General features: G+C 38.1%; 1 non-coding gene across 1 annotated transcript; it reads right to left on the minus strand.

Moving 5' to 3' along the window:
- Positions 1 to 628: 628 nt before the first annotated feature.
- On the minus strand, positions 629 to 735 carry LOC125094513 (U6 spliceosomal RNA). Its single transcript, XR_007125540.1, has one exon. It is a non-coding gene; the product is annotated as a U6 spliceosomal RNA (small nuclear RNA).
- Between the last annotated feature and the right edge of the window lie 21291 nt (positions 736 to 22026).

The raw sequence follows: 22026 nt of genomic DNA on the forward strand, positions 1-22026 counted from the left end.
GCATTTTAATGATTTTACCAAAAACTTTTCCACAAGCATTCTGCTGGTTCTAACAGTAGATCATCTCAAAATATGCAATCCTTACCAACCTTCAGGGGGAAAAAAATGGCTTCTTCTTGTATTCATTTTTCTTTTTAAAGCACACATTAAGGAGCACCTGGGTGGCTCAGTAGGTTAAGTGTCTGCCTTCAGCTCAGGTCATGATCCTGGAATCCTGGGATAGAGCCCTGTGTCAGGCTCCCTGCTCGGTGGGGAGTCTGCTTCTCCCTCTCTCTCTGCCCTTCCCCCAACTTGTGCTCTGTCTCTTTCTGTATCTCTCTCTCTCAAATAAATAAATAATTTTTTTAAGCATTCATTATATATTTTTTTTCTTTTCCCTTGTTTAATTCCATTGGACAAGGAAAATTTTTATCCATGCTTTATAAGTGCCAACAGTCAGTCAGTCTTGTCCATAATCGTACCTCGGTCTCTGGAGTTAATAAATTCTCTTCTTAGGCTATTTCTGGGAAGCAATTTGCTATGCGAATGTACTGGTTTAATCTTCTTATGTTATAGGCCTGAGCTGGGGTCTTCTGAGACCCAGACTGCCAATTTCTTTGACTCTCTCATCCCACAGAATACAAGAAATCACAACCAATGCTCTCTCACGAATTTGTGTGTCATCCTTGCGCAGGGGCCATGCTAATCTTCTCTGTATCGTTCCAATTTTAGTATACGTGCTGCCGAAGCGAGCACACAACCAATGCTCTCTCAATGCTTACCCTAAATAAGTTTATTTTCTTTCAGGATTATAGTTCTCTGTACACAATGAGCCACTATTGTTTTCACTAATCTGCTATCTAACGTGATCCCCCAAACTCCATATATCCTTTCTGATTTCTAAATGGTTACATAAAGTTTGCAGTTTCACAATGGATCAATGAAGAGGGGTACCAATGACACAAGGAGATTGGGATCAGAGTAGGAATCATCCTCTTGGTGCCTCAAAAATAATTCCTGGGTTATAGAGAGACGGTTCCTCTCCACTTTTTAATCCATTGCCATAGAACGGTTTTTGTTTGGGGTTTGTTTGTTGGTTTGTTTGTTTTTTCCTTTTGAAAGGGAAGTAGATAATAGTTTTCTCTACCTACTTTCAAGGAAATAAGTTAATTCCATTTCAGGAAGAAAAAGAATAAAAAACAAACAAAACAAAACCACCCACCCTGGCCATAAATTATGGGCATGACCATTAACTGTGATTACCCTTTAAATAACCTTTAAAAAAAAACTATCAGGCTTAGTTTTTATTGCTTTGAGCTTTTATTCTTTACTGTGTCTTCATAAATATTTTTCTGAGAAATTCAGAGAGTTACTGAAACAGTACCTGCTGGCCAGATGTCATTTAAATTTAAAACTCCAGTTCAGGGGGTTGCCTGGGTGGCTCAGTCCTTAAGCATTTGCCTTTGGCTCAGGTCATGATCCCAGGCTCCTGGAATAGAGCACCCGCATGGTGCTCTCTGCTCAGAGGGAAGCCTGCTTCTCCCTTTCCCACTCCCCCTGTTTGTGTTCCCTTTCGCTGTGTCTCTCTGTCAAAAAAATAAATAAAATCTTAAAAAACAAACAAACAAACAAACAAAACTCCAGTTCGGGATTTAAAGTAATACTGAAAAACTAATGTATTTTATTTCTTTCTTCTTCTTGTAGAGCTATGATAATAGCTACCACTTGCTGGATGTTTATTATCAGGGAGGCACTGTGGTAGGCTCCTTTCGGAAACTTTTTAATTCTTATGACACTAAAAGGTAATTGCTACTAATTTCGCTTTTCATCAAGAAATTAAAGCTCAATGAGTTTGAGTAACTTGCCCAAAGCATACGGCTAATAAGTTGTAATACGAAGGTTCATAGTCAGCCATAATCAGATGGCTTTCACTCCAAGCTCCATACTCTTGCTTCAGTGGTGACGTGCCATCTAGCAAAGTATCCTGTAGTTGTAAGAACACAGCCACCACTGCTGCCACTACAACTAAACTTTTTCTTGCACGTAAATTTTGGTATAACGAGCATTTTTATAGAAGTCCCACACAAATTGCCAACGAATCTCATGAGTAATACATATGGGGGGAAATGAGAGAGCCATTGATAGGACAATTAAGGTGAATCAACGCAAAATTTCTGATCCGTCATTAATGGCTTCGTAGAGATAGGTTTGATCTAAGTCTGTGATGCTTGTGCTGATAGTAGAGATAGTATTTTTTTTTAATTCATCACGTCATTAAATGAGTTATTTCCTGTATTCAACTTCCTTCCTTCAGCAGGATTTAACTTTGTTGATAAAAAGATGTGAACTGTTTGAGGGAGTACAGTTTACTATCCATATCCTTTCAGTTAAAACCCAAATTTAGGGTTATTGGGAATGAATGATTGAGTCCTCTCTGTGAAACTGTAAAATAGATTACTTTGTAAAACAACAGATTTTAGAAGAGCAGCTCTTTAACTCTTTACCACTTCTTTGTTACTAGTTTTTAAAAATCTAAACTCTAAACAACTTCCACAGTATTATTGTAGGAGTTTGAATTCCGATCTTAAGTATGTCATCAGTGCTTTGTAAGAGGGAGACTGGAAATAAATATTCCACTTAAAATAAGGATAAACTGTGTTGTTCTGAATCACAGTTCCATTCAGTGTGGTAGGTCTTTAGAGATAGTCTAACTGGTTAAAGCCTCTCATTTCACCTGTAACTAAACTATAATCCAAAGGGGTCAAACAGATATATGAGGAATAAAAGAAGGATATCACTATAAACCCTGAAGACAGCAGAAGGTAATAAGCAAACAACTCTACACACATAAATTTTCCTGAAAAAATGCAGATTACCACAACTCACCCAGTGTAAAATAGTTTAAATGGCCCTATAGCAATTAACAAAATTGAATTCATAATTTTAAAATTTCAAAAAAAGAAATATCCACGATCAGAGGATTTCTCCAGAGAACTCTACCAAAAATGGAAAGGAGAATTAACATCAATTCTACCCAATTTTTCCAAAGAATTGCACTAACAATTGAAAGGAGAATTAACATCATTCTACCCAATTTTTCCAGCAAACAGAAAAGAAAAGAAGTCTTCTTAATCTATTTTATGAAGTTAGTATTACCCTAATACCAAAACCAGACAAAAACAGTACAAAAAAGAAAACTGTAGATGAATATCTCTCATGAATATAGATGTGAAAATTTTAAAAAGTAGATTCAGTGATACTTAAAAAGAATTATATACCATTAGGAAGCGGGATTCATTTTTGAGATCTAGGTTTGCTTTAATATTTAAAAATCAATCAATATAATCCACCACCATATAAAAGCCTAAAGAAAAAAATCACAGGATCATATCAAATGATGCAGCAAAAACTTCTGGCAAAATTCAACACCCATTCATGATAAAAATAAGAAATAAGAGAAGTGGAATGGAGAACTTCCTCCACTTCATAAACAGCATCCAGAAAAGCCTACAACTACTGCCATACTTTATGGTTGCAGGTTGAATGCTTTCTTTCTCAGATGAGGAGCAAGGATCCCACTCTTACTACTTTTACTCAACGTAATGCTATAAATTTTAGCTATTGTAGTAAAGATAGAAAACAAAAGGCATAGAGTCCCAAAATGAAGAAATAAACCCATCTCTATTTGCAGATAAGATTTTTTTACATAGAAAATCACAGGAACCCGACAAAAAGAATCCCTGTAACTTATAAGAAAGTCCAACAAGGTCACAGAATACAAAATACACTTTAAAAAATCAACTATCAGGGAGCCTGGCTGGCTCAGTGGGTTAAGCCTCTGCCTTCGGCTCAGGTCATGATCTCGGGGTCCTGGGATCGAGCTCTGCATTGGACTTTCTGCTCAGGAGGGAGCCTGCTTCCCACCCTCTCTCTGCCTGCTTGTGATCTCTGTCTGTCAAACAAATAAATAAAATCTTTAAAAAAAATAAAAAATAAAAAATCAACCATATTTCTATATACCAGCAATGATATCATGGACACTGAAATTAAAAATAGAATACAATTTGTAATCACTCAAAAAAATAAAACAGGTGTAAAATAGGTGTAAAATAGGTGTATATGCTTTAAACAACCAACTGGCAATGAAAGAAATCAAAAAGCTAAAAAATGGAGAGACACATTGTATGATGGGTGGGAAACCCAACATTAAGTAAATACGTTAATTCTCCCCACATTAATATAGAAGTTGAATAATATCTATCAAAATCCTAGCAAAAATTTTAGTAGGTATAGACAAAATTATTCTAAAATAAAATGGAAATATAAAGAAACTAGAAAAGCAAAAATGAAAGGACAAATTACTCTAGAAATACACATATGAAAAGGCAAAAGAATTGGAAGAGTTAAAAGAATTTTGAAAAGAAAATGCACATTTTTCAGTGGGAGGAACCAGTCTACCCAATTTCAAGACATTGTAGAGCTAACGGTAATCAAGACTATGAGATATTGGCAATGGGATAGACACAAACAGAGCAATGGGACAGAATAGAGAGCCCAGAAATAAACTCACAGAAATACACTCAGCTGATTTTTGACAAAGGTGCACAAGCAATTCAAAAGCAAAAAGATAACCTTTTCAAACTGTCAGGCTAGAACAATTAGACATCCATAAGCATAAACACACAAAAGAAAAAAATGTATGTTGACACATACATCTACCTGTATGAATTTCCAGGGAATAAGACTCAGTGAAAAAACATTTTTAAGGGGCGCCTGGGTGGCTCAGTGGGTTAAGCCGCTGCCTTCGGCTCAGGTCATGATCTCAGGGTCCTGGGATCGAGTCCCGCATCGGGTTCTCTGCTCGGCGGAGATCCTGCTTCCCTCTCTCTCTCTCTGCCTGCCTCTCTGCCTGCTTGTGATCTCTCTCTGTCAAATAAATATATAAAAAATCTTAAAAAAAAAACATTTTTAAAGGGTTACATACTGTACGATTCCACTTATGTAACATCTTTGATATAACAAAACTATAGAAATTGAGAACAGATCAGTAGTTGCCCGGGGCTAAGAAGAGAAGTATGAAGGAAAGAAGTGCATATTAAAGAGCAATAGGAGGGATCCTTTCGGTGATGGAAATGTTCCAGTTCTTGACTGTATCAATAGTGATATCTTGGATGTAATATTGTAGTGTCGTTTTGCAAGATATAACCATTGAGATAAACTGAGTAAAAAAAGTACACAGGATCTGTGTATTCTTTTTTACCATTGCATGTGAATCTGCAGTTATCTCAAAATAAAAAGTATAATTGTTTAAAAGATTTTATTGATTTATTTGACAGAGGGAGAGAGCGAGCGCACAAGCAGGGGGAGTCATAGGCAGAGGGAGAAGGAGAAGCAGGCTCCCGGCTGAGCAGAGAACCTGACAAAGGGCTTGATCCCAGGACCATGGGACCCAGGGATCACAGACCAAGCGGAAAGCAGATGCTTAATCAACTGATCCACCCAGGTGCCCCAAAAGTATAATTTTTTAAAGATTATATTTATTTATTTGGTACAGTGAGAGAGCACAAGCAGACAAAGCAGCAGGTAGAGGGAGAGGGAGAAGCAGGCGCCTGGCTGAGCAGAGAGTCATGCAGGGCTCCATCCCAGGATTCTGGGATTATCTGAGCCAAAGCAGACGCTAAACCATTCTCAAGGTTGTGAACTCAAGCCCCACATTGGGCTCTATGCTCTGTGTGGAACCTGCTTGGGTTTCTCTCTCTACCTCTCCCTTTGCTCCCTGCACTTGCTCATGCAGGTGCACTCATTCTTTCAAAAAAACAAAATACGTAAATAGAAATTGAATCTGTAGTTTAAACCCTTCTTACAAAGAAAATGCCAGATCCAGAAGGCTTCACTAGTAAAGTCTATGAAGGATTTATGAAAAAAATAATACCAATTCCACACAAATACACAAAAAGATCAAAGAGGAAAGAACACTTTCAACTCATTCTGAAGTGCTAACATTACCCTGAAGCCAAAACCAAAGACATTACCAGACAAGACTACTACAGATAGATATCCCTTATGAACATAGATGCCAGTATTCTACATAAAATTTTAGCAAATTGAATTCAATAATATACAAAAAGGTTATATATAATAACAAGTGCGATTCATGCCAGAAATGCATTTAACATTCAAAAATCAATGTATTTCAATACATTAATAAACTAAAAAAGAAAAACATATGACTATCTCATTTGATGCAGAAGAAAGCATTTGATGAAATCTGACACCCATACATGATTAAAAAAAAAAAAATCCCTGCAAAGCTGGATTTGAGGGGAACTTTCTAAACTTGCTGTAGGACATCTATAAAACCTACAGCAAACATCATTTCCTTAAAATCAGGAAGAAGACGATGTCTACTGTCACAACTTCTATTTAGCATTGTTTTGTTTTTGTTTTTGAAGATTTATTGATTTACTTTAGAAAGAGAGAGCATGAATGGGGGAAGGGGCAGAGCGAGAGGGAGACGAGCATACTCGTTGCTGAGCACAGAGCCCAACATAGGGTCAACATGGTGCTGGACATGGGGCTGGACACGTGTACTTGGGCTCAACCCCAGGACCCTGAGATCAGGAGTTGAGCTGAAATCAAGAGTCAGATGCTTAACCAACTGAGCCACCCAGGCCCCCCTCTATTCAACATTGTACTCATGATTCTAGTCAGTACAATCAAGCCAAAAAAAAGTAAATAAAAGGCATCTAGATTTTAAAAAGAAATGAAACTTTTTATTCACAAAGAATATAATCACCTATATAGAAATATACAATGAAATCTATATATTTTAAAAAGCCCCTACTAGAAGTAAAAGGTGAGTTTATCAAAGTGGTAGAATGCAAGACCAATATACAAAAATCAATTATAGTTCTATATACTAGTAATGAAGAATGGAAATTAAACATTAAATATTTTAAGTACAGTTTAAATATCATTAAAAATATAAATACTCAGGAAGGGCATCTAGATGACTCAGTTGGTTAAATGACTGACTCTTGATTTTTGGCTCAGGTCATGATCTTGGGGTCCTGGGATTTAGCCCCAAGTCAGGCTCCATGATCAATGCAGAGTCTGCTTGAGTTTCTCTCTCCCTCTCTCTGTGCCCCTCTCCCCACTTTCTCTCTCTCTCTCTCTCTCAAGTAAAGAAATAAAATCTTTAAAATATATAGGTATATACTTAGAGATAAATCTGACAAAAAGTGTGAAAGTTGAAAACTACAACACATTGCTAATAAAAATTGAAGATTTTCTAAATAAATGGAGACGTACACATTATTTATGGGACAGAACACTCATTATTAACATGCCGATATTCCTCAAATTGACCTGTAAATTTAATGGGATCCAAAACCCTAATACTAATTATAGAAAGTGACAAGCTGGTTTTAAATTTATAGAAACTCAAAGGACCAAAAATAGTCAAAATGTCTTTGAAAAAGTAGAAGAAAGTCGGAATGCTAGCACTACCTGATTTGAAGATGTATTATAAAGCTATAATAAAGTGTGATATTATCATAAAGACAGAAAAAAAGATCAATAGAGCAAAAAAAAGCCTCCAGAAATAGACCATATAAAGAAAACCGATTTTTGACAAGTTGTGAAGACAGTTCAGTGGAGAGAAGGTAGTCTTTTCGACAAGTGATACTGGAGCAACTGGATACCCATACTTTAATAAAAGAAAAAAAGGAATTCAATCCATGTTTTGCACCGCTGTGTGCAAACTTAACTGAAAATATATTATAGATCTAAATTTAAGCTTCAAATTAACAAAATTCTAGAAGAAAGCATAGAAAATCTTTATGGATTTGAATTAGGCAAACAGTTCCTGGATACAATGTTGAAATCACAATGCAGTAAAAAAAAATTAATAAATTAGATTTCATCAAACTTTGAACCTTCTGCTCTTCAAGAGAGGATGAGAAGCATCAAAGACTGGAAGAAACTATTTGGAAATCATGTATTTGATAAAAGGGTTCTATCCAGAATATAAAACTCTCAAATTCAATAATAGGAAAACAAACAACCCCTAAAAATGGGCAAAATATTTGAACATACATTCCGTCAAATGGCAAATAAGCACATGAAAAGATGCTTGTCATCATTAGACATTAGGGTAATGCAAAGTAAATCACAATGAGATACTACCATATATAGGAGTTAGAGTGATTAAATGAAAAAGACCATCCATACCAAATGTGGCAAGGGTGTGATAGATCTAGAATTTGCATAAGCTGCTGGTGGGATTGTAAAGTAGTATCTTCCTTGGGAGAACAGATTGCTGTTTCTTAAAAAGTTATACATATGCTGACCATATGTGCTAGCCATTTCACTCCTGAGCATTTACCCATGAGAAAAGAAAGTGTGTGTCTACACAAACATTTATACGCAAATGTTTTAGCAACTTTATTCATAGAGGCCCAAACTGTAAACAACCCAAATGTTTATCAACAAAGGAATGAATCAATCAGTGGTGGTATATCTATATAACCAAATCCTATGCAAAAAAGGAATGAACTGCTGATACACAGAACAACATAAACGAATTTCAAGATGACCATGTTGAATGAAAGAAGCCCAATGAAAGAGAGTATACACTGAATGATTCCATTTATATAAAACACTAGGAAATGCCAACCAATCTATAGTGACAGAAAGTAGATCAGTTAGGGATGGTGGGGGGTGAAAATGAGGGCGTACAGAAGACCATGAAGAAACTTTCAGGGGTGATACATTATCGTGATTATCTTGATTGCGGTGATGATTTCATGGTGTATACACATACCAAAACTTACCAAATCGTATACTTTAAATATGTGTGGACAATTGTATGTCAACTATAACTCAATAAAGCCATTTAAAAAGAACATGTGTATGACTCAGTTCTGTCTGGTGAGAAACAAAAAAAGGTTGTTGCAAGTTTGGGGGAAAGTTCTTCTTTGATCTTAAAAAAGCCATAAGAACTCTTTCTCTCTCTTTCTCTTTCTTTCTCTCTCTCTCTCCCTCTCAATGTCTCAGTGTGAAAAAGAGAATGTATGTTGTCCATGGTATAGCTGGAAGCCATCTTTTGACCAGGAAGTAAGCCAGCAGCGGAAAATTGGTAACACAGAACCAGGAAAACAGAAAAAAAAAAATGCCTCTGAGGGGAAGGTAGCTGAAGTCCCAATTACATTGGATCTGAAGGCCTCTTTATCGAAGGATTTCAACTACACAATCTAATAATATTTTATAATTATTAAATCAATTTGAGTCAGGATTCTCTACCTTGCAGTGAAAAACATCTTAACCAAGATAAGTATGTTTTCATTTGAGATCCATATTAAAAATGTCTAATATACAATCAGGATGGAATTCTATTCCTGGCATTTAACTAAATTACATTTTTAAAAAACTGTAGCCTATGTATATCTACCTTGTGTGAGGTTTATAGGTGCTACGGTATAGGGAATATCAGATATTTGTACCCTCCCAGCATGTCTTTTTCCTTCTTTTCATTATAGTACCCCAATTTTCTCTTAGCAAATAGCCTCTCTGGCACGCTTAGGTCATGTCTTTCAGTTGAGAATTTGTTTGTCAGTAAGAGTGCACATATGATTCCAAGGGCATTGTAGGAAGATAGACAACTGAGTCCAGATCCCTGAGGTCCCCCCCCTCCAAGCCCCTCAAATACTTCCCCCAAAAAAGAAAAAAGTTGGAGCAGGTAAGCAGGGGCACCTGGATGGGACATTTGAGGCCATAGATTCCATGGTCTTCTAAAGGAAAGATACACCCTCAATCTCCTTTGTTTGGGGCATGCATAAAGCAAAGGTCTGAATTTCATAGTCCCAGTGAAAGCTAGTCCTGGGAATCATAGTAACACCTTCAGGAAAGAGCTACACATGCTTATTTATGTATTTGTTTATCTATTTGTTTGTTGTGGGAGTTGACCTAATCCAGACAGATAATAGGGAGGAGATCTGTACCCATGAGATGATTTGCTCCTGGCCCCTGATGCTAGGCAAGAGTCCTCCCTTGCACCCGGGGAGATCTGGAAGAAGAAAGACTTTCTTCCAAAGCCTTAGCTGGATGTTGATTTTTTTTTTTTTTTTTAGATTTTATTTATTTATTTGACAGAGAGAGAGAGAGAGACCCAGTGAGAGAGGGAACACAAGCAGGAGGAGTGGGAGAGGGAGAAGCAGGCTTCCCGCTGAGCAGGGAGCCCGATGTGGGGCTTGATCCCAGGACCTGAGATCATGACCTGAGCCAAAGGCAGCCACTCAATTACTGAGCCACCCAGGTGCCCCTGGATGTTGATTCTTCTTCACCACCAGCCCACAAGAGCAGAAACTTTCCCCCTTGCGAATTTGCCACTGCATAAAAGACCCTAACTACCTGACCCTTACTTATAGGTCCGTGTATACAAAGTCTGAAGTCTGAACAGGAAATGGAAAATAACTACTTGCCCTAGTAGTACCAACAAGCCAGAGAGGAAAACCAAGATAAACACTTCAAACAGGTGTTCCCTGAAATAGAACTGTTGGCAGAGTCAGATGAAAACTTTTTTAAAAAGCAATAAAATCACTCAAGAAGTTATAACTAAAATTTAAGAGGTTAACAGTTAAATCTATGACAGATGTTATAACTAGAAGGGAAAAAAAACTATCATTTAAAAATGTGTAATAATTCCATGTGTTTCTCCCAATGTGCACTTCTTGACTGAAGTAACTAAAATGAAATAACTAATAGAAATAACTGATTGAGGGGAGCCTGGGTGGCTCAGTGGGTTAAAGCCTCTGCCTTCGGCTGGAGTCATGGTCTCAGGATCCTAGGATCAAGCCCTGCATTGGGCTCTCTGCTCGGTGGGGAGCCTGCTTCCCCCTCCCTCTCTGCCTGCCTCTCTGCCTGCTTGTGATCTCTGTCAGATAAATAAATAAAATCTTAAAAAAAACAAAGAAAGAAAGAAAGAAAGAACTGATTGAAATGCCACATAGTATGTTTTAAAAGTTAATGCATTGCTGAAATTGAATGAAAGTCAGAAATTCATACTTTTTCAATGCTGAAAGCAGGAATGAACAGCTGAGAAAATGCCTGCCTAGGCCTTGTCACAGTGTAAAAAGAAAAAAATTCTTTCCTGGGAATTCATAACCACTGACTTTATATGTGGCGGTCAAAAACACTAGAATCGGGAATTTAAAGTGTTCCCCAACTAGGGTGCCTGGGTGGCTCAGTGGGTTAAGCCTCTGCCTTCAGCTCAGGTCATGATCCCAGGTCCTGGGATCGAGCCCCGCATGGGGCTCTCTGCTCAGCGGGGAGCCTGCTTCCTCCCCTCTCTCTCTCTGCCTGCCTCTCTGCCTACTTGTGATCTCTCTCTCTCTCTCTGTCAAATAAATAAAATCTTTAAAAATAAATAAATAAATAAAGTGTTCCCCAACTAAGGGCGCCTGGGTGGCTCAATAGGTTAAGTATCTGCCTTCAGCTCAAGTCATGATCCCAGTGTCTTGGGATCAATCTCTAAGTCATTGTCAGGCTCCCCACTCAGTGGGGAGTTTGCTTCTCCCTCTCCTTCTGCCCTTCCCCCCAATCATGTGCGCTCACTCATGCGTGAATTATCTCCCTCTCTCTCAAATAAATAAAATAAAACCTTTTAAAAATAGAAAAAAATTTTAAAAAGTGTTCCCAAGCTAATAGTATACCCAAAGTATCGACAAAAAGAAACATAAATATTTTTTGGAGTATTCAAATTCAATATAACCTTCAAAAATTTCTGAAGATAGTTTCAAGAAATGTAGACAATTCATTATTTTAAACCCAGTTGCTGTAGTAAATAACAAATAAGATGTGGTTAAAGAAAGTATTGGTGAACTGAAAGATAAATCTGAAAAGAGATTTAGTAAACTGAAAGATAAATGTAAAGAAACTATTCAGAATACACTAGAAAGAGACAAAAAGATGTTAAGAGATATTGAGATATAATAATTACAATAATAACTTTATAATGGTATTTATAATATTATTAGTAATAATAGTCAATATTGGAAAACATAATAGATCAGGATTTTTTCAGAATTGTTCAAAGATAATAAATTCTGAGATCCAAAAAGCCTTATTAAAAATAAACAAATAAAATCCAAGTAGGACATTTAAAGTAGACCACATCTACATTCATCACAAGGAAATCAGAAAAACGGAAAAGAAAAGAAAAAAAATCAGAAAAGCAGCAATTAGGCTGATCCAGGCTGACTTCTCTAAAACATCAATGAAAATTTAAAAGACTACAATGAAATCTTTAATGTGCGATAAGAAAGTAACTCCTAATCTAGATTACATATTCAACGAAAAAATTTCTTAAGTATAATGACAATCAAATGACATAAAAGAAATTCCAAAATATAAGATTTGCTACTTGAATATAGTCAGATAACACTTTGAAAAGAAAAAAGTGACTTGAATTGACAGAGTTACTAACTTTGATATGATTGTACCTCTATTCCAGAGGCTGAAGGGCTGGTGTTGCATTTTACAAAGTGACATTTGAGCAGAGACCTGCAGGAAATGAGGAAGTGCCCTATAAGGAGTATTGCCAAGTGTTTCACGGACGGAAGACAGCATAGAGGTAAGGTCCTGGGGGCAGTGTGGGGAGTATGCTTGGTATGTTCAAGGAGCAGGAAAGTCATCTTTTCTGGGACAGTGAGAGCAACCAGTGGAGCTGTAGGAGATGAAATCAGAGAACCAGCAAACAACCAGATTGTGAAGGATCTTTTTAGATCGTTGTAAGGATTTTGGTATTTGTGCTGAATGACTGAGGAAGCCATTGGAAGATTTTGAACTGAGAAGTGACTTGATCTGACCAGTTGGATGAAATGTTTTAGAAATAATTTAGGTTCAAATCAGCACAAATTTATTTTTCCATGGACCAATGTAATCTGGTACTTAGGAGGCTTTCGGTTGATCTAGTCTATAGTAAGAATAGTGGGATTCTCTTCCCTATTTATAATCTCCATCCAACAGGCTTGTAAAAGGAACTGGATTGCTGAGTATTAAAGGTCACACTTGTATAATGATATTTCCAGGCATTGTACCATTCTATGCCCCACAATCCCCCTTTATCCCAGTCAGCATGAATTTACTGCGGGAGCCTGAATGCACCATTATAAACTGACTGTTCAATTCTTTTTTTATAATAGTGACTTTGGATTTGCATTATGTACTGGATATCTGCTTTCACTCCTCCAGATCCACTCTCTCTCCACCCCTCCCCAACCTACACTGTGCCTCAGGCTTCCATTTAAGTCATGTTAATGGGAAACACTGGAGACGTATTGGGTGATATACTCACTCCCTGCCACGAGGTGAGCTGTCCCTGGCCAGTTCCTCAGTGAGGTGCCCAACTCTTTTCTTAAACTCTTCTCTTACAGCTACAAGCTCTTTCTTGGTTCTGGGCAACCATTCTCTCTCCTTATCTTTAAAAGCCCAGGATTGGTAAAGTCTCCTTGTTCTTGTTATTCCTCAGATGTTTTGCCATCACTTACTGGTTTCCCTTAGCTTTGCCCCACCCCTGTCAATAATCCCTTCATTAAATTCTCCTTCATGACTCTGTTAAGGTACCATCTGCTTTCTGCCCACACTCAGATTGTTACACAGAGCAAGTTCAACTGGTTATATTTATCAACTTGGATTTTTGTTTTATATATTCTGTACTGTTTTATTTTATGACATCACATTTTAAAAGTTTTACTTTTTTATATTAAAAATAATAAATATGGATTCAATGATATGTATGAAATATATAATATATACATCATACAATTCAATACAACAAGCTAAATATAATCGCCCAGGTACTACAGAAGCAGATAGGAGGATCTTAGGCAACTTTGGCAGCTGGAAAAGACCGCCCTGAGAAGGACAGTAGGACTTGGTCATCTCGCTGCCCCTTTCAACTCAGGATCTATGGGTCTCACTACCTGACAGCCTTGGGGCCACCAGGGTTAGCCGATCCCAGTGTCACCCCAAACTTTCTTCAAGGCTCCCTGCTTCCACAGATCTAATGGCACCTGCCTGCAGATGTGTGGGCATGGGCACACACACAACACTCTCTTGAAAGGTTTGGCTGGAAGGACAATGTAAGTGCTGTTAAAACAATTTATTTACACGAAATGACTATACTTTCAAAGCACACTGAATTGAAAGTTTTTAAAAATTGTTGAAACAGTGAAATAGTCAATAGATAAAGCATTGTTTGAATTTGCACTTTAACAAGTCCTGATGATGTTTTCTATGGAAGTCTTGCTGCCAATATGAGGAATGGAGATCTATCATAATGTATATTACTATTACAATGAGTTCTTCCAGATTTCTATAAAAGCTTGTCAGGAGAAATACACAGGCAAGGACAAAATTATTCTATTAAAGATACATACATGGAGAGAGATTATTAGATATATTAAAGATACATATATATATGGGCATCAGACCACCACTTACGAATAGTTTTGACAGCTAGATGTGGAATCTTACAGGAAATAGAAAACTTCTTCATAAAAACAAGTAATCGGCAGCTATCTCAATGGGATGACCATTAGCCGGTTTGACTTCACTCAAACCAGTTTTGTTGGCTTCATGTAGCCTGACCAACCACCCTGGGCTGCTGGGGACTGAGGTGTCCCAGACAAAGTCTTTCTGTGCTAGAGCCAGAATAGTCCTGGGCAAACTGGGATGAGTTGGTTTTCTAGCTCCATGTCTTTACGCAAATCAATAGAGAATATCTCTGTTATGAGCTGTGTCCTGACCAAATTTATATGTTGAATTCTTAATCCCCAGTAGTTGGGAATGTGACGGTATTTGGAAATAGAGTCTTTAAAGAGCTAATTGAGTTAAAATCAGGTTGTTGGAGTAGTCCCTAATCCAATATGACTGGCGTCCTTATAAGAAAGGGAGATAGGGACTCAGACACACTGAGGGACCCACGTGAAGACTCAGGGAGAAGACAGTTACCAAAAAACAAGGAGAGAAACTTCAGAAAGAACCAACACAGCCAACACCTTGTTCTTCGGCTTGTAGCCTCAGGAAACATGAGAAAAATTAATTTCTGTTGTTTAAGCCATCCAGCCTGTGGTGTGTTGTTATGGCAGCCCTGACAAACTAATATACTCCTATTAGCTCTTCTTGCTTTCAGTTTAGTGCATTTCAGCTGGTGATTAGAGTCTAATCCCCTCCTAAATTCTCTTCTCTTCATTCCTCCTCCTCCTCACTTCTCAGACAGGAAGACTTGACCTCCCTAATCTTTCACCTAGATTATGACCTCCACACATCCCACTTGTCTTTTCTTCTGGCACCTTGTCCCTTCATTAATCCTCTCTCTCTTATGAACTCTACTAACTCATTAAACTGTCTTTCAACCCTTCCAAACTTCCTTTAAGCCTAGCACGCCATAAACATTAGTTAAATGAAGAATCACACTAACTTCTCTTTCCTTCCTTCTTCTCACTCCAAACTCTGAGATTCTTTTGCATTTACTGCCCTCTCTTCTCCATTTCCCACTCACTTTTCACCCCCTAGATGCTGGTTCTTGGCTCTCATCATTATGCTGAAACAATCCCATAAAGTAACCTAAGACCACAGCCACTGTTTTGATAGCCATTTTGAGAATTTTAAAAAATTCCCTTTTCTTCCAGAATGAAAGGGTGAGCAGAGTACAGACTGTTTTTTTTTTTCCCTAGCTGCACAACCGTCTCCTATAACCATGCTCGGAATTTCATAATGTCCAAATTAAACTGTCTTTCCTCATCCTCACCTTTCAGGAACTGACTTAAGTATTTGACAAGTTGAGCACTCTGATCCTAGAAACTCTCTCTTATCTGGCTCTCTAGGGCTTCTTCCTGACTTGATGGTACCTCAGGAGTCTTTAAGCATCTCCTGTCTCCAGCCATCCCCCAGCTTGCTCTTGTTCTCCCTGTGCTCTCTCTCTCTCTCTTCTCTCTTTCTCTCTCTCTCTCTCACACACACACACACATACCCCAATCCCAGCAATAATTATTCTTCAGATTTCTGTCTTTGGTCCTCTTCTCTTCCAACTCTCTTTGGTCACTCATGTTGAGTCATGACAACTGTAACATCTTTGCAGTTCTTTCTTGATTTAGAGCTTCCAACTCTCTGTCTCTCTGAGCATCAGGCCGAATTTCCATTTCAGCATTAGTCACTTTCACATGGAGATTTCATTGAGTTTATCATACTTAGCGTGTCTAAAACTGTAATGTTACCATTCCAATCACCCAGACTAAAAATCTCAGAGCTGCCTTTCATGCTTCCTCTTATTCATTCAGCACATACAATCTGTAAATATGTTCTATTGGCCCTATCCCCTAAAAATCTTTTAAATTCTTCTCCTTTTCATTTCATTGGAAAAACAGTTTAGCGTAGTTGTTAAGAGCATGGGTGCTGGAGGCAAATTAACTGGGGTCAAATCAGGGTTCCCCTTCTACATACTGATTTTGAAATCTTAGGACAGTCATTTGACTTCTCATCTGTAAAAATGGGAGTAAAAGAAACCTGCCTTATACATCTGTTGGAGAATTAAATAAGTTAATATGTGTGTAGCAATTATTAACCATATGCTCACTCAACTTGTTTCCTCTTCCTAAATACCCAGGCAAAGTGTAGTTCCTGGATCCATTGTATCAAAGTGGGGCCATGGAATGTGAACAGAAGTACTGTGTCATTTTCAATTAAGGACAGTTAAAAGAAGACTTACATTTCCTATGCTCTCTCTTTCTTTTCTGAGGCAATATTAGAAGCAACATAAAACAGTGGTGAAGTTAGATGATGGACAGATTCTGAATTGCTAGGGAAGAGCTGCCCAGGTGAGCCAGCAACCACAACCAACCCAACCAACCCAAAATTCTTCAGTGAATTTTGTGTGAAAGGGAAGTAAACTTTAAAACTTTTATTGTGTTAAATCACCGAGATTTGGTTTCTTTTTAATACCCGCCAGTATTATTAACTTCAAACATCATATAAATACACTGGAAACAATGTCACAAATAGTAAGTACTCAATAAATGATAGAGATTACTTTTTCTACTACCACTATAGTAGCTTGACTCCAAGTCATCTTTCACTTAGATTATGAAAGGATCATATAAAATATCAACTCTTTCTAGCCTGAGTAGTTCATTTATTTAGGATATATTTTGCTATAAAATTCTTTGTAAAAGAAAGTATTTGTTTGCTCACTTATATTGTTGGCAAATTCCAGAAGACTATTGTCTAGAAGCAGCAAAAGACTGTTATTTTGTGATCTCCATAACGAGGAAAACAATAGATTTTCCATTCCTTCTTTACTGCCTCAAAGAAAAGTGTAAATGATGCCAGGAATTCTATAAGTTCACAAATTGCAACTTCATTCCCCCAACCTGCATCTCAGCCTCCCACATGTAGATGTCAAGTTGACTTAGATTCAGAATCCTGGCTCTCCCACATCCTCTTCTTCTTCCTGAGTCTCTCCATGTATAGGGTACACTTTTATGGCCAATTCTTTGGTGAAACAATATGTACTTCCCCTGTTTCCATCAGGCCTTTGGTTTACATTTTTTAAGAGAATAGTCCTTTTGAACACTTCATTATAATTTATGGGACATATTTTAAGTGCTATGAGTGTGCTTTAGAGAGGGGACAGACAAAAAAATGTTAGCAGGTGGGTGTCTGGGAATAAGTCTAGTTTCTTTCTTTCTTTGTTTTGGATTTCATTTATTCACGTGAGAGTGAGATAGAGAGCACAAGGAGGGGTAAGGAGAGGGAGAAGCAGGCCCTCCGCTGAGCAGAGAGCTTGACATGTTCTTAATTCCAGGATCCTGGGATCATGACCCAAGCCGAAGACAGATGCTTAACTGACTGAACCAGTCAGGCATCCCTAAATCTAGATTATTTGTTCATTTATTTATTTAGATTTTATTTATTTATTTGACAAAGAGAGAGACAGCAAGTGAGGGAACACAAGCAGACTCCCCACTGAGCAGGGAGCCCAATGTGGGGCTCAATCCCAGGGCTCTGGGATCATGACCTGAGCCGAAGGCAGATGCTTAATGACTGAGCCACCCAAGTGCCCCTAAATTTTTTATATTACTTATTACAACATGTACTTCTACTTTTAGGAAGTGGAAGTGGAAGTCTTTGTACCTAACATGGGTCTCCAACTCACTAGTAAGAAATCAAGAGTCATATGTTCTACCAAATGAGCCAGCCAGGCATCCCAGTGACATTCTTCTTTCACATGTATTGTTGTCTCTGTTTCAGTGTATCTTCATTGCCAAAGGAATAAAATTCTGAATTCTTCATATAATATAAAGAGGAAGATGACTTCTTTGCCTTCTCAGATTGGTTTTAACTCTTAGTGAAATGATCCATTGTACAAATTACTTTTGTCCTGGCTATTCCATAAGAGGTCATTCTTCTCATAGAGATCGTATTTTCTTTCTCTTTTGTAACTACTTATACAAGCTAATTGAGTGTCCCTTCAAGAGGACTTGCTAACTGTGCAAGCACAACACAGAATATGGAAGGCACTTAAATGGTGGTGAAAGGAAATACTATGTTATCAGTAGGGAGAGATATTGCAAGGATGAGTGTATCACCCAGTGCTGGGCAATGGTACAAGTACATACACCCTGTAAGACAATGAGAAAATTAATTTCAAGTCTTTTTTCTTAGGATAAATATTTACATTGTATAGGCCTTCCATTTTCTCTCTCTCCCGTTTTGCTCTAGAACTTTGTGAGGTAAGGTTGTTATAACGTAACCCATGTGCTATTGTTACATATATACACCTTAGTCTGCTATCTTGGGCAGCTGAAACAAAATACCACAAACTGGGTGGCTTATAAAGGGCAAAAATCTCTGTCTCTGGCTTCTGGACGTGGAAAGTCCAGCATGGTCTGAGGCCTTTTATCTAGGCTGTGGACTTTTCATTTTGTCTCCTCACACGGCAGAAGGGAGGAACTTAGTCTCTGGAGTTTCTCTCTCTCTCTCTCTCAACAGCATACACGAGAATTGAATAATTTCTTCAGTTGTTTGCATGTGATATTTTCTTTCAACATCCCTGAATGAATTGAAGGGTAGAAGTGGGGAATCTAGCCTTTGTGGTGCTAAAGTTGTGTATTTGCAGCAGCTGGCCCATTCTTCAGGAATTGGTTTATGTATGCCAAAAGATATGCCTGTAGCACAAATTGTTCTGCAGATCATCGTAATAGTTTCCAAATAATTGGTTGATTTTTTTTTACTGGTGTGTGTGTGTGTGTTGTCTGACACAGCTGTCACCAGTCAAGTGGTCCCCCTTTCGTGCCTCTGTTGACATGGAGCAGCATGTGTATTCCTTGATGACTTCCCACATCAAACTGATAGTCGTTTGCTGATGTATAGTCTCAACAGATGGAAAAACAGTCCGTGGTGTTCAATTATTTCTGTGTCCTTTGCCAGTTTATTGAAGGATATGATAAAGGATACGAATCAACAGCCAGATGAGCTATGATGGGGGCAAGGCATGGGGAAAAGGCACAGAGCTTCCAGGCTCTCTCCAGGCATGTCGTTCTTCCCCCACCTCCACGTGTTCACCAACCTGGGAGCTCATGCGGTCTCTTATAAAGACACTAATCCAATCATGAAATCTACTCACCTCCCAAAGACCTCATAATATCTTCACTCTGGGGGTTAGGATTTCAATATATGAACTTTCAAACATTCAGATCACAGGAGTACAACATATAAATGTAAGACATTATAGATAATTATTATATAGCAAAATATAATATAATATAAGCCATAATGTTATGCTTATTGTACAAGTGAAGAAACTGAAATTCATACAAACTATTACTTAGCAAAGATTACACAGATAATTCAAGGCAAAGCCAGAATTCTACCTCAAGTCTGATTTCAAGTCTAGAGAAACCTTTCCACTTCATTTTGGCTCCCATAGCCAAGACCTGTGATCAACAATGTTGAGGCAGATTCATGACCCAAAGCAAGTCGTACTCTTTACAGAAATACAATTCAGGTCTATTGTATCATCAAAATGGGTCTTAGAATTTGCAAGACTCAGATATGGATCTGCATTTGTGAATCTCCTTCACACACTAAATCATTTCTCATTGTCAATGGATACACTATACAGATCTCAACCTCAAAATTCTCTGAACAGGGTTGCCTGGGTGGCTCAGTCGGTTAAGCATCTGCCTTCAGCTCAGGTTATGATCCCAGGGTTCTGGGATAGAGTCCCAGTAGGGCTCCCTGCTCAGCAGGGAGCTTGCTTTTTCCTCCGTCTGCTGCTGCCCCTGTTTGTGCTCTCTCTTCTTCTGACAAATAAATAAATAAAATCTTTAAAATATATACATATAAGGAAAAAAGCTTCTCTGGACAACATTTCCAACACTTCCAATACCCAGCTTCAGGAGAAGGGAAATTTATATGATTTCAAAGACTGGTGACAAACACAACTTGCCCTTTCCACAGTCTTGATGTGTGAAATTCCACATTTGGGCATTTTTTTCTTTTGTAGCCTGATAATGACAAATGCTCTTTGACACCTGAGGGTAGATGAATTCATAAGAAATATTCCTCAAGGGGCGCCTGGGTGGCTCAGTGGATTAAGCCGCTTCCTTCGGCTCAGATCATGATCTCGGAGTCCTGGGATCGAGCCCCGCATCGGGCTCTCTGCTCAGCAGGGAGCCTGCTTCCTCCTCTCTCTCTCTGCCTGCCTCTCTGCCTGCTTGTGATCTCTCTTTCTCTGTCGAATAAATAAATAAAATCTTTAAAAAAAAAAAAAGAAATATTCCTCAAAGCAGGTATGTACAGGGTGTAGAAAACGTGTCAGGAAACAAAGCAGGAATATAGGAAAATTACCTGGTGGACCAAAAAGAGCAGATGGGGAACTTTTACAGCTTTGCTTACTATAACACACTGAATTGCGTCCTCCTAAAAGATAATGTTGAAGTCCTAACCCTACGTCCTTATGAACATGACTTTTTTTGGAAATACAGTCCTTACAGATGTAATCAAGTTAGATTAAGTCAGATTGTATTGGGGTGGGCTCTAAACACAATGACTAGTGTCTTGACAAGAGAAAGAAGAGGGAGATGTAGATGTAAAGATACAGAGGAGACACAAAAAAGAAGGCCATGTGAAGACAGAGACAGATGTGAGTGATGCAGTTAAAGGCAAGGAGTATTAAGGATTGTGGGAGCCCCTGGAAGCTAGGAAGAGGCAAAGAAAGATTCTCCCTAGAGCCTTAAAAGGGAACATGCCAATAACTTGATCTCTGACTTCTGGCCTCTAGAACTGTGAGAGAATAACTTTCCGTTATTTTAAAACACCTAGTTTGGTAATTGTTATGGCAGACTCAGGAAGCTAATTTACCTGCTTAACAACCCATCCTCAATTTTAAGATTATTCTGTGGGATAATTTTGAATTTGAAATTCAATTGAATCTTTTTTTACTAAATAACACTCTTCAATTTTTGTTCCCAAAATATGTCTTGCTGGCTCTACTCTTCTAAAAATCCTATCTCTCCATTCTTTCATCTATGGGTTACCTTACCCGGACTTCCCCACACCCAACACCCTTCCACCAAGTGTGTGAATGTTCACATCTGCCTCCTAAAGAAAACTACTCCCATAACACTTTTTTGTTTCATGGAAGTTTGCACTCTTTGTACTCATGCAAGTGGCAAAAATCGTTTTACATACACTATATATTCATCTACTAAAATATAATATTGAAAACATTTCTAATAATGTCTTTTTTAATAGAAGCATTTTTCAAAATATTTGAGAGAGAGAGAGCACAGAGGGAGGGCAGAGAGAAAGGGAGAAACAGACACCCCACTGAGCAGGGAGACCATTGCAGGCTCAATTCCAGCACCCTGGGATCACGACCTGAGCTGAAGGCAGATGCTTAACAGACTGCCCTCCTTAGGCACCCCTCTAATAATGTCTTATAAATAACAACATGAGGTTTCTAAAAAGTCATTGTCTTTTGTC

The sequence above is a fragment of the Lutra lutra genome, chromosome 2 (genome assembly GCF_902655055.1).
Source record: "Lutra lutra chromosome 2, mLutLut1.2, whole genome shotgun sequence".
Taxonomy (NCBI): Eukaryota; Metazoa; Chordata; class Mammalia; order Carnivora; family Mustelidae; genus Lutra; species Lutra lutra.